A 13483-nucleotide genomic window follows, 5' to 3' on the forward strand; every position below is an offset into this window, starting at 1 on the left:
ATTCTCCACCACGATCACTACGCAACACATTTATTGGTGTACCTGCTTCTTTTTCAACTAGAGCTTTGAAACTTTTAAAAGCTATGAGAGCTTTATATTTTTCATGTAAATAATAAACTCAAGTTTTTCTACTGAAATCATCAGTGAACAATATAAAATATCGTTTACCTCCAATTGACATTGGATTGATGGGTCCACACAAGTCCGAATTCACCATTTCCAACGCCTTCCTCGCTCTTCATGATTTTCCTTTTTGAAACGGTTCCCTATGGTGTTTACCAATGACACATTCTTTACATACTTGAAAAGGAATCTGGATTTGTGAGAGGCCTATTACTATATTATTTTGCTGCAATGTTTTAAATCTCCAAAATTTAAATGTCCATACCCAAAATGCCAAAGCCAACTTTCATCTTTCAACCTTACAAAGAAGCATGAGTTGGTGACAATGTGGAGGTACAATGGAAACATCCTATTAGGTGTTATATCAACTTGGGCAATCAACCTTAATTTACCATCTTGAATTTTTGAAACTCCATCTTTAATGAAAATTTCATATCCCTTTTCTTGCAGTTGACCAATACTCAAGAAATTTTTCCTTAAGTCTGGAACAAAGAGAACATTAGATATGGTTTGAATTATTACCTCTCCTTTTCCCATAATAGAGACTCTTGAATTATCACCAAACTTCACATTGTCACGAAAGGATTCATCCAACACTGAAAACGCAGACTTGTCACCACTTATATGGTTATTGCAACCTATGTCCAAGTACCATAGATTCTTCTGCATTTCTTCTTTGACATGAGAAACCATCAGTAAAGACACTTCTCTTCATTTTTTGCAAAATTAGTTTTTTCTCCATTTTCATTATTCAAATTAACTCGACATTATAATTGATAATGACCATACCTATGACATCGAAACACTCAACATTAGACTTGTCTATTGACTTTCTTATAAAAGATGTATAGTTATGGCCTTCACGTCCTCTCCCTCTATTTTGGAAGTGAGATTTATTGTTACTTCTACCTCTGCCTTTGCTTCTACTTCTTCCTCTACCACGATTTCCTCTAGTCGTAGAATGATTATATGTAGAAGCCTTCAATGCATGCTCCTCCTTCTCCTGCTGGCAAATTTTTTGTTCATGAACCAATAAGGAACTCTGTAGCTCATCAATTGAAAGTTCCTGAATGAGATAAGCTTCCTCAATGGAACAAACAACAAAATTGAATTTTGGGGACATTGAGCGAAGTATCTTCTCAACAACAGTAACATCATCTGTTTTGTCACCATGGATCAGCATCTTGTTGACAATAGACATTGTACGTGAAAAATAATTAGTTACTGACTCACCCAATTTCATTTGTAGTGTTTCAAACTTCGAACAAAGAGCTTGAAGATGTTGCCTCTTTACCCTTTTAGAACCATGAATTTTTTTCGTCATAGAATCCCAAATATGCTTAGACGTCTCTTTGTAGAGGATGGTTTCCAAGATTTAATGATCAATAGCTTGGAAAAGATAATTTTTCTCCTTAAAATCCTTCAAGTGCAGCCCTTCTATTTCTTTTTCTTTTTTTTTTTTGAGTCTCTGTCACTACTTGCCAGTTGTTGGTTCCTCAATTCCTCAGAAACAACCTGCCAATACTCTTTGGCCTCAAGAACTTCTCCATCAACATACTCTAGTGATCATAAGGCCCTTCAAAACGATGAATAGATGGTTGAACAAAGTTGTCGATGGCTATCACTTTGTTTGTTGCTACTGCAAAACAAAAAAAAAACTTTTAACCCAACTCAGATACCACTGTTGGAATGTAGAGGAATTAAAAAATAAATATAGAGGAAAAATGAACTCAAAGTTCTTGTGAAGCTACTATCATTTATTATTCACATATCAAAGCTTTATATATGTAAAAGAAAACAACTATGAACTAGAAAATAGGAGACACTACTAACAGATATTTGAAAATAGTGGAACAAATCAATAAAAATATTAACCAAATCACTAACAACCCAACTCCTAAATTCAAGGTCTGCAAACCACCTATTTTGACTCAATCAAACCCCTCATAGAACCTTAACAAGTCAATCCCAGGGAACAGTGAAGTTTCATAGAGTCTTTCTACCCAAAATATTATTTTTATTTTTTATAGAATGCCTAGAACCCATAACCACTCACTAATTTCATCAATCCATAATATGTTATCATGCACTTATCAACATTATTCATTTCCATATCAACTCAATCCAACATATAAATCATTATACATTATTTTCAGATCCAATTAAGCTCTTATCACAACCAATCAACCAATTAATTTCATTCAACTCAATTCATCAATTCAAAACATTTCTTTCACAACTAACTTGCCTTGATACCTTATCATGCAAAGTAATGGAAAAATGCAACAATTAAGATAGTTCGAATTATAAAAATGCAAATAGTAAACTGTGAGCTATTCGTCGACAACTTTGTCTTTTCCTTTCTTTTTTAAGGGATTCGGGTCGACGTTAGCTACGGATTAAAACAAACACACAATATTATCAATACACAACACAAAATTACATTCAATTTCTAATTTATGTAACTTTTACATTTTATTCAATTTATTCTCTAAAATTGGGACTAAAATAACTTTCACATTTAACGCCAATTTCTTATGCCAGATTCACTAGAGTCCCTACAGGACCTCCTATTTTCATTTTTACCACTAATTTCAAAATTTTATTAACTTTAGTCCCTGTTGAACAAATCATCAATTTATTTTACAAATTAGTCATTTTTTTAACTTTAAACTTAAAATCTATCAAATTAACCCCTAAAACTTCAAGTATCCATCAATAGCAACATTCTCAATCTTTAACAATACTAAAAAAATACGACATGGGTCAACTAACTTAAGCTACCAAGATTCTAAAAACATAAAAATTACAAAAAAAAAGACAAAACTAAATTAACTAACTAATTAAAATTTGAAAACTTTAAAACCCTTCGCGGTTCGTAAGCTTCTTGTCCTAGCTTCGAAATGTTTAACATGAAGAGAATAAATGTTTTTCTCTTTCAATCCACTAGCTAAACATCTTTTTTCTTTTAATTAGATTTTAATTTAATTTATATTATAATTAACTAATGTTTATGTAATACAAACTTGTATTATATTTAGTTAACCAGTCATATATCCACATATTTAAAGTTTATTTTCTATTTAAGTCCCTTATATTAAGTTTTAATTATAATCCTTAACAATTTACATTTTTATTACTTATGGGATTTAGTCTTTGTACTCAAATTAAGCCCTAATTGGATAAAATTATTCGACCGAAATTCAATTCACTTAAATTATAATTCCGTAAATATTTAATAAAAATATTTAAGAGTCCAACTTACGGAATCGGGATTCTAAAACCACACTTTCTAACACCGCTGACTTTTAGGTCGTTACATTAGCTACGTCCGATAATGCAATTATAAAGCAATGTAAGTTTACATTAAATTCACATTCAAATACATAACCAACATGTTTTACATTTTAGTCAATTTAGTTTCTATATTCGGGATACTCATATATTTCAACATCTAACATCGGATCAAAATCCGATTTCACATTCTTTTGTTAGGGACCTTATACTTTCTATCTATAGCATAATTTCATGATAGTTTTCAATTTATTAAATTTAGTCCCTAATGTTATAAAGTTATCTAACAAATTTAATTTAGTTTCTAATTTAGTCCTTATCACAATTAAGCTTTCTAACTATAATTTTCTTCACTTTAAGCTCAAAATCATCAATTTCGTTGTAATGGTTACTTGCTAAATATCAACTAATTGATCCAATTAATATATGGATTAGCTAATTTAAGCTCCTATAATATATTTAAAATTGATTAAATAACCATTTTGGTCCATTGGATAATTTCTAACTAGGTCTCCAAGATTTTTCTCAATTAAAATTCAATATCGTTTGGACTTTTACAATTTAGTCCCTAAGTTTTCATTAACTATTTTCTCAGTTAAATTACATAACTGATCTTCAATATATTTTTATACTAACTCCGTCAATATTACTATTTTACCTTTACGGAATTGGTTTATAGAAATGAGATTCCCAAACCGCATTTTTTGAGACCACTTAAAATGGGGTCGTTACAAGAAGAAATTCTTCCATTGCATTAACTTACAACCAATGTTTTCCTAATTTTTATACTAATCAGCTACATAAAAAAAAAAAAGACAACTAACAATTACATACTAACAAACTAACTGATTAACAGCTTGTAAACTAATTTTGTAACAACCTAATAGTGAAGTTCTCTACAACCACATATACATCAACAACACTCTCGTACGTATTAAACGCTTCCCTGATCACGGACGAGTGAATACATTTACTAACGTTATCAACAAAAGCAAAAAAACTAGCCTGGTGGTTCATCTTCCGTCGGAGAAAATGGAAGAATAATGAATTTTTATTTATTTATTAGGATTTGTTTTTTAAAGGGTTTCAATGAGGTGATAAGGTATAGTTTCAGTAATCCATCAATTTTATGATTCTTTAAATTTAAAAATTTCCCTTTTTCCTTTTTTGCATATAATAACTTGATATCTACATTTGAATTTTAAAGAAAGTGCATATATTTATTTTGTTATGACATTTATTTGAATCCACAAATCATGATAAATAAAAATCCAAAATTTGCGATCGCATAAACATCGCTATATCATTACATTACATAAAAAGTAATTTTGTTTTTGTAGCGAGAAGGAAGAACACATCATATTACGTGACGTATGTGGATACATACATACACACACAAATTAAATTTATGAATGTTTGAAAATATTTTAATATAATCAACAAACTTTGAGTATATTGCCGACTTAAGAGAGAATAAAACTCAAGCTTTGGAAGCAATATTATTGAAAGCCTAACTATGAGCCCCAAATATTTTGGTATAAATTATAAATGTATTCAAATTTTAAAATATTTAAATAGGGTATTATTTGGTGCAAAATTTTAACTTTCACAATGAGTTAGAAATTTTAACACATGCTCTATTTTATTTGTTAAGAAGCTAAAAATGTCTAATACTCTTAGAAAGAGGTTTTCTCTTTCTCAAACTAAGGTATTTTATAATCTTATTTACAAAAGCAGACTACCATTGAACTTATTCCATGTCAGCTTAATAATTTCAAGTCCCTTCTCCAACTTGGAAGTCCACAACCGTATTGAATCTATTTCATATCTTTTGCCAATGGCATCTTAGTTCAAGAAACTGATTGGTTGTTTGAATCGGACCAAGTTAGTTAGATCGAGAATTAGTTGGAGTGTTAGTTCGGAAAGAGTTTTTGAATTGATTGATTCAAAAGTTAGTACAAATCGATAGAACTGATTAAAAATCCGGTTGAAGTTTTTTTGAATATTTAATAAATTTTAATCAAAACGGTTGACTAAAGAATTGGTGATCTGACTAATTCGACTACCGATCCGATTTAAAAATAAGTAGTATTTTAAATTTAAGATTATTGAATGTGTTTGGGAAAAAACTTCTGATAGAGCATGTATAAGGTACAAATCCCTTATTTCACGCGGGAAATACAACATTAATAATATAAATTCCACACATTTTCTCTCTATAAATACGCCTCAAATGCTGAAGGGAAAATAATTAAAACCCTAATTTGTGTGTGTTCCTTTTTCAAGTAATGTTCGATGGCAACTTTTTTAGGATCAATTGAAGAGATGAAGAAAGTGTTCAACAAGTGTCTAAATTATAATCTTTAAAATATAGAGGATTAGAAATAAAATTTAGCCATTATTTTCGGGAAAAAATTGACAAGTGTCTAAATTATTTCAAAATTATAGTATAAAATTAGAATTCAAATACAATAATCAAAATTAAAATTTAACATTCTTGTATAATCTTTTTAAGAAGACAAATGTGTAGTATGGATTTTTTTTTTAAGGTCATGAAATTCACTTTCTTATAAAGTTTTTGTTATTTTATAAAAATTTATTCGTGAGTTTTATATTTGTTTTATAAAATTAAACCAAAAGAATCTCATTTATTTGTAGATCTAAAATAAGATTCAAATTAGGGTTTTAGTTTATTTCAGTGAAGCCCTTTTTAGGAAATGTGAATAGATTGATTTTTTTCCTTTTCTAATATTTTAATAAATTCTTTTTTTATCCTTCATGTCTTTTATGTTTAAGATCGGGTATTTTATTAAAAAAAGCCCATTTCTAATATTATTTACGAAAATGGGCCACTTAAAATATTATTTATTGGAATGGTCCAAAAAGTGCAAAACGTGCCTACGTGGAAGCGTTTTTAAAGGAAAACATAGAAAACCGCGCTGACGGGGACGCGCTTTACCCCGTGAAAGCAAAAGCGCCCTGACGTGGCACACTTTACCCCGTGCTCAGACTAAATCTTCAAAAAAAAGGTCATTTTTTTTAAAATATTACAAAAATAAACCAATTTTTTTGAAAATTTACGAAAATAAGCCTTTATAAAGACCCAAAGTGACAACACCATTTTTTTTTTTCAAGGTGCCACCAATTAATAAGAAAATAAAATTTACAAAACAAAATATGGGATGTGAGATATGTGTATATATAGAGTCATGAATAGGCTTGCAACTTGTTCCTAAACAATGTGCGATTCCTTCCTCTTTTAACTAACAACATAAGATTAAAGGCTACACTATATTTTATATTTTTTTTATTTATTTTCTCATATTATAAATTTATCTTTTGAGATCTTTAATCTTGTTGCATTTTAGAATTGTTAGCATATACAAAAGGACTATTAAAAAACAAATTGCACATATGAAACTTGTACATGCAGTAATCTTCTATTCAATTTTAGTTGTTTGAAGTTAATATCCATGCAATTCTAATTTTAAAATAATTTTTCATTATTTCAATTTAGAAGTTATAATTTTAATTCTTTTATTATTTATTTTATTTTATAATATGAATATTTGATTAATAAATAAATGGTGAGTATTTTGTACTCAAATAGTATGTTTTTTGTAATTTTAAAAATTGATATCTCTTTTTTAAAATATTTTACTATACTCATTAATTTTTAATCCTAATTTTAATTTAATTTTCATCACCTAATAAATGTTGATACATTTATTTCAAATATATTTTGACTAGATAGATAATCTATTTAAACATAGTATATAATTATGTTAAATACATTTTTATAGAAATATATAATATACAAAAAATATAATAATTATTTTTCATATTTTTATATCTAGATTAAATTAATTAGTAGTCACTTAACTATGCTTTTTGGATATCAAATTATAAAACTTACAAAATGATCACTTTCGACTATTAGTAATTTTTAAATATTTTTTAAATATTTTACTATACTCATTTTAATTTTTATATTTTTTTTACTTATAGAGTTTAAAATTTTATTTATAATGTAACAAATGTTAACTTTTGTAATAAAAAATTAAACTCTATAAGTAAAAAACTGTAAAATATATTGTAGCCTTTAATTTTATGTTGTTAGTTAAAGAGGAAGGAATCACACATTGTCTAGGAACAAGCTGCAAACATATTCATGAGTCTATATATACACATATCTTACATTCAACATTACTTAAGAACGCATTTTTGTTAACACAGGTAAAGCGCATCTCCATCAGCACGTTTTCGGCATTTTTCCTAAAAATACTCCCACGTAGGCACGTTTTGTGTTTTTTGGACTATTCCAATAAATAATGTTTTAAGTGGTCCATTTCCATTAATAATGTGGGAAATATATAGACCCCTTTTTTTAGTAAAATATCGTCTCTAAAATTATAATGTACCTTTACATTCCATCCAAATAAAATTTAATGAAAAAACTTGACAGTGTGATTTAGCTTACGTAAATTAGAATGTCTATTTGTTATACTTGGTGAAATAATATTAAATTTTAATTGAATATACTATTTATATCATTTTTATTACTTTCATAATTTTTTTCTTTTTAAATAGTTTAATAAATTAATTTTATTATCCTTTAATCTGTTTTACAATTTATGTTCAAATTTGCAGTTACTCATCTCAATAATATTGCCTTTAAAATTCGAATTTACATTTTCTCATTAGGAATGCAATGTATGTTACCAACATCCCTATTTCTAGAATAAAATTATATAACTTTTGATTCGGGGTGGAGCCAAGGGCAGGTAGGCAGGGGCCCGGTACCCCTAAAATGAAAATTTTTATCTTTAATTATCTTATAATTTTAAAAAATGTAAATTAGTATATGGTAAATTTACACTTTGACCCCCTCAAGAATGAGAAAAAGTTGATTTAGTCCTTTAAAATTTTAGAAAATGGTGAAATTTCATTTTTGCTATCATAAAAATATACAATTTTATTCCGGTCCCCCTTCAAAAAGTTTTCTAACTCCGCCCTACTTTTGATAGATATGAAAATTCTAAATAATAAAAGAGAGAAAATTTGATATAATATATATATTTAATATAATAAGATACAGGCCCTAATTTTGCAACAAGTGAACACGATATGAGTACGATATGGAAAATTTTGTAATGGATGCATTCTTCACCTCAACACACAATTTACCGAAGGCTTTAAAAAGTTTTTAGTGCTTTCAGGGTCGAGCAAGTGGATTAGTATACCGCAGCACAACTATCTTGAGTCAATAAATTATATATATTTGGTATTATTCATTTTAAGATTTATGTTTATCCATTTTAATAATATTGTCTTTAAGATTTGAGTTTATATCCTCTACTTTGAAATGTAAAAATAAAATATATTAAATTTTTATAAAAAATTAAAGTATTTATAAATAAAATAATTAAAAGTTATATATTAAAAAATAACAAGTGAAAATAATCTATTTAAAAAATAATATTTAAATTAATTCAAAAAATAATATGTCGAACTAAATTATAATAAAACAGTTTAAAGGATTTTCTTATTTTCTCAAGAATGGGGTTACAGTAATTTAATGTAAAGTAGAGGTGAGCAAAACTCGATTCGACTCGAAAAAACCGAAAAAAATTCGAACTTCGAGTTAAACGAATCGAGTTATTCGAGTTAATCGAGTTATTCGAATCAACTCGAATTTTTTTTTTCGAATTTCGAGTTCGAATCGAGTTGAGTTTTCGAATTCGAATAACTCGAATAATTCGAATATCAAACTATAATATTTTACATTTTTACCCTAAACTCTCAAACTTTTTTACTTTTCCCTCAAAACTTTTACTCCTTCCCACTTTCCTCCCAAAACTTTTACTCCCCTCCCCTCCCAACCCCCCAATCTACCCAAAATCCATTTCCCACCAAAATTTTACTCTTCCATTTACTTTTTCTCAAAATTTTACTCCCAAAAACCCTCAAAACATTTTATTTTCCCCCAAAATTTTTACTCCCTCCAACTTTTCCCCTAAAACTTTTATTCTCTTCCCATCCCACCTCCCACCTCTCATTTACCCCAAACTAGAGGTGCTCATGGGCCGGGCGGCCCGGCCCGGCCCGACGGCCCGCTTGAAATATGGGAGGGTTTGGGTAAAATATAGGCCCAAATATGGGCTTGGGCAAAAAATGAGGCCCGTTTAGAAAGCGGGCAGACCTCGGCACCACTTTTTCGCCCGGCCCGCCGATATAATAAATATATTTATTTTTTAATTTTAAAATATTTTTACATACTTTTTAATTTTTTAAATTTTAAAATATTTTTAAAATACTTTTTTAATTTTTTAATTTTTTAATTTTAAAATATTTTTAAAATACTTTTTTAATTTTTTAATTTAAAATATTTTAAAAATACTTTTTAATTTTTAAAATTTTAAAATAAAATGGGCGGGCCGGGCCCGGTCTGGGCTTATGATTTTTTTCCCGGGCCGGGCCTGGGCAAAATCTTTTTTTAATATTTTTTAAATTTTTTTTAATATTTTCCCTCCAAAATTTTACTCCCCCTATTTACTTTCCCTCAAACTTTTATTCCCCAAAACTTTTATTTTCTCCCTAAACTTTTACTTCTCACCCTTTACTCTCAAATAAAAATCAAAATTATCCAAAAAAATCACTAAACATAAATAGTAATAATTTTATTTATATATACTATTTATATTATTAAATTAAATTTCACATTTTATATTATTTATATTATTGAATTGTTTAGTCATATTGAATATTTATATTAAAATTGAATTCTTAATTATGCCATAAAATATTCGTGTTAAAATTTTATATTGGTATCAATTTCACATTTTATTTTTAAAATAAATTTTATTAAAAATCATATTTTTATATTTAATATATTTTTAATTTCAAAATATATAGTGACAAGAATCAAGATAATTGAAACAACTAAGCAAACAAATAAGCTAACCAAGATATAAAAATTAATAAATAAATTATAAGGTGATGAAAGTTAATAAAAATTTGATTAAGGTGGACAAATTTTATTACGATGGGTGACAGTGGTTACAAGGACCCAAAATTATTTTTTAAAATTTAACTCGAAAAAATATATTCGATTCGATTCGATTCGAATTTCATCTCACTCGACTCGATTCGAGAAAACTTCAAATAAAGTTAAGATGATAAAATAAGATTCGAAAACTCGAAAATTTTCGATTCGATTTGATCGAATGCTCACACCTAATGTAAAGGATAGTGCATGTTAATGTCACGGGGCTAAAACTTTTTGTCTTGCAATCCGTGCGATCTTAGGCTTCTTTTCACTTTAAATGTGCCAAAATCAGGCTAATTTTTGAAAAGTGAGAATTCTCGTTAGAAATTCTCCAAGGCATCAAAAATTAAAGCGGAAGCAACTCAAAGATAAAAGAAAAGCAAAGCACACAAGGTGTTCGAGTAAATGCTCTCAATTAGTATTCACTACTAAAGAAGGGAATACAAGGGATGATCATAAAATGAGGGGGATACCCTCTATTTATAGTTAAGCTCCCCAAAACTAATAGTATAGATTGAGTTACATCAACGAACGAGATCGAAGCCTATCTACAATTAAGGGATTTATATAATCCCCAAGATTACAAAATCAAATCTTATCAGATTACAAATCTTCTAAGATTATTTTCCATATGTACCAAAGTAGCCCTAATTTTCCATAAGTGTTTCACTAAGCCACTGAGGCTTTAAGTTGATGGGCTTTGTCACTTATTGTTCGAATCAGGTCAGTTCGCATGGGTCAAATGAGTTGCATTTAATAGATTGACCTCCATGAGACATTTTTTGTGCAATAGTCACAAGCTTTGAACCACGGCTCGTGACATCAAGCATTGGGATTATCCACTTATCAAAATAATAGCTATGCGGGAATTTCCTTACTTGGTTGTGTACCTTGTAATAACTACCATAAATTGTTTTAATAGTACATTATAAATCCGTCACAGATGCTGTAAAATCCGTCACTATTAACGCTTTGTGACATATCTATGCGATTTTCTGTCACAGAAACTCCTCACTAATAACGCCTGTCACAAAATTTGATAAAATCCGTCACTAAATCTATGACAGAAGTTCTGTCATATTTTTTTTTTTTTTTACATTTTCCATTACTATAGTTTTTTTAATCAAGCAGTTGCTAGTCACCATGTTTCGTTACTTGTTTTTTTTTTTTTTTACAATTTCTGTCACTAAATTCTGTCATGGTTTTTTTTCTCCATCTTCTATAAAAGTTCCACACATTCACAAAGGCTAATAAGAGCTAAACTAAATTATACACTTTTAAATATGATATAAAATAAATTAGTAAGGTCAAGTATGAAGTAAGTTTACATTGTTAGAGTACAATAATAATGATTTTAATAAACAATACAATACAATATTTATGTACACGTAAATAAAAAAATACTGAATGCCAAAAGTTCCAACTTCCTAATCTGGATCTCCTGCAGGTTCAAATAAAGATATATATGTCAACCAAGAATTTCTGAAGATGCTAAATTCAAAAAGAATGCCAATGTAATAAAGGATTATGATATTACTGGATAGTTTTAGCATTGACAATGACTACATTTCTAAAATAGGATGGATGCTCACTCATTTAGGTTGTTCCTTGACAGCAAGTTTAGAGAGTTAAGAGGAAATAATTGACTGAGGGTGGATGAAAAGATGGCATTAAGCTAACCTTGTTAGTGTTTGAGTGGTAAGAACATAAAGTGGAGGATCAACAAGTTTGATTTAACACTCTCATCAGCGTGCTAGCTGCAAGAAGAGCAACAAAAATGAGAGGTTTCAGTGAAAAATGAACCATCCATAACCAAGTTTTAATAATCATCAGTGTTCAACACAAATGAAGCTGGCAAGTCAAAGTTTTGAAGCAGAGGTGAAAGCATGTAATGGTCAATCTATATTTGTCAAAAAACCTCAAAAAGGATTTCAAACACTAAGTAAGACCATTTTCACCAATAAAAAGCAACGTTTTACCCTGAAAGGCTAGCGTTGAACCATGGTATCTGAAAAAACTTAAAGAAAGAGAAATGATTGTAAAGAAGCAGTGACTAAGAACATTACATACTATGAATTTATATTCAATGCACCCTCTGTAAATGGTTATCAACATGGAAATGAAACGATCCTTATATGACACAAATGATAAATTTTGAATTTGGCAATTGAATCTTCATATCCTTATATGAAGTTTGGTCGACATATGAAAATGAAAGAAAACTAAAGCTACATGGTTCCAAAGGTAGAAAGCTAGTTAATGTCTTCGTGCACACATTTTTGGAAAAAGTTCACATCTCTTCGCTAGGTGGATATACTGGCAAGCTTGATAGATCACATGAATAAGGCTTTGTGGTGAAATACTGAAAGTTGAAGATTAAGAGGGTCACATCTCCATACACATCGGACATGGGCAACAAAGTACATAAGGTTTTATATAAGAACCTGGAAGCTGCCTACTATTAAGCTACTCTAAAACATCTAAAATTTTTATTTTAACTATACAGAGTTCGATCTAAGCTTCCATCAAGGTTAAGGTAGTTTCGGATTTTACGTAGAAGTTCACTGTTCATCTCTCATCACTAGTACACGATATTGTCAGATAAAAGTTTCGAGCCCAACCCACGATACAGGCATATATATATGATAGAAATAGCTTGAAATGCCGACCTGACTTACCCGTAAGTTTGTATGTTGCCTTATGTATGCACCTTTCAAGCTTATTAAGCTGCTTCTACATATAACATTGCATATTCAAGTTTAGTTTCTAGGAAGCAACATTGCGAAATGGATAACACACAATTTGATTCACAATTACAATAACTTGAAACAATTGCTTAGCACCTCATTAACTTTAGATGGCAGAAGTGCGACTGAAAACAAGGTTTTCAAATTCAAACTTTGGTTTAGTGCCACTACATAATCAATTCCATGCCCCAGAAACGCGTTCATCCACTTGCTGAAAATTATAAATATATATTTCTAATTATTATAAATATATAAAAAAATTTAAAAATTA

This window comes from Gossypium raimondii, chromosome 9 (assembly GCF_025698545.1).
Source record: "Gossypium raimondii isolate GPD5lz chromosome 9, ASM2569854v1, whole genome shotgun sequence".
NCBI classification, from domain to species: domain Eukaryota; kingdom Viridiplantae; phylum Streptophyta; class Magnoliopsida; order Malvales; family Malvaceae; genus Gossypium; species Gossypium raimondii.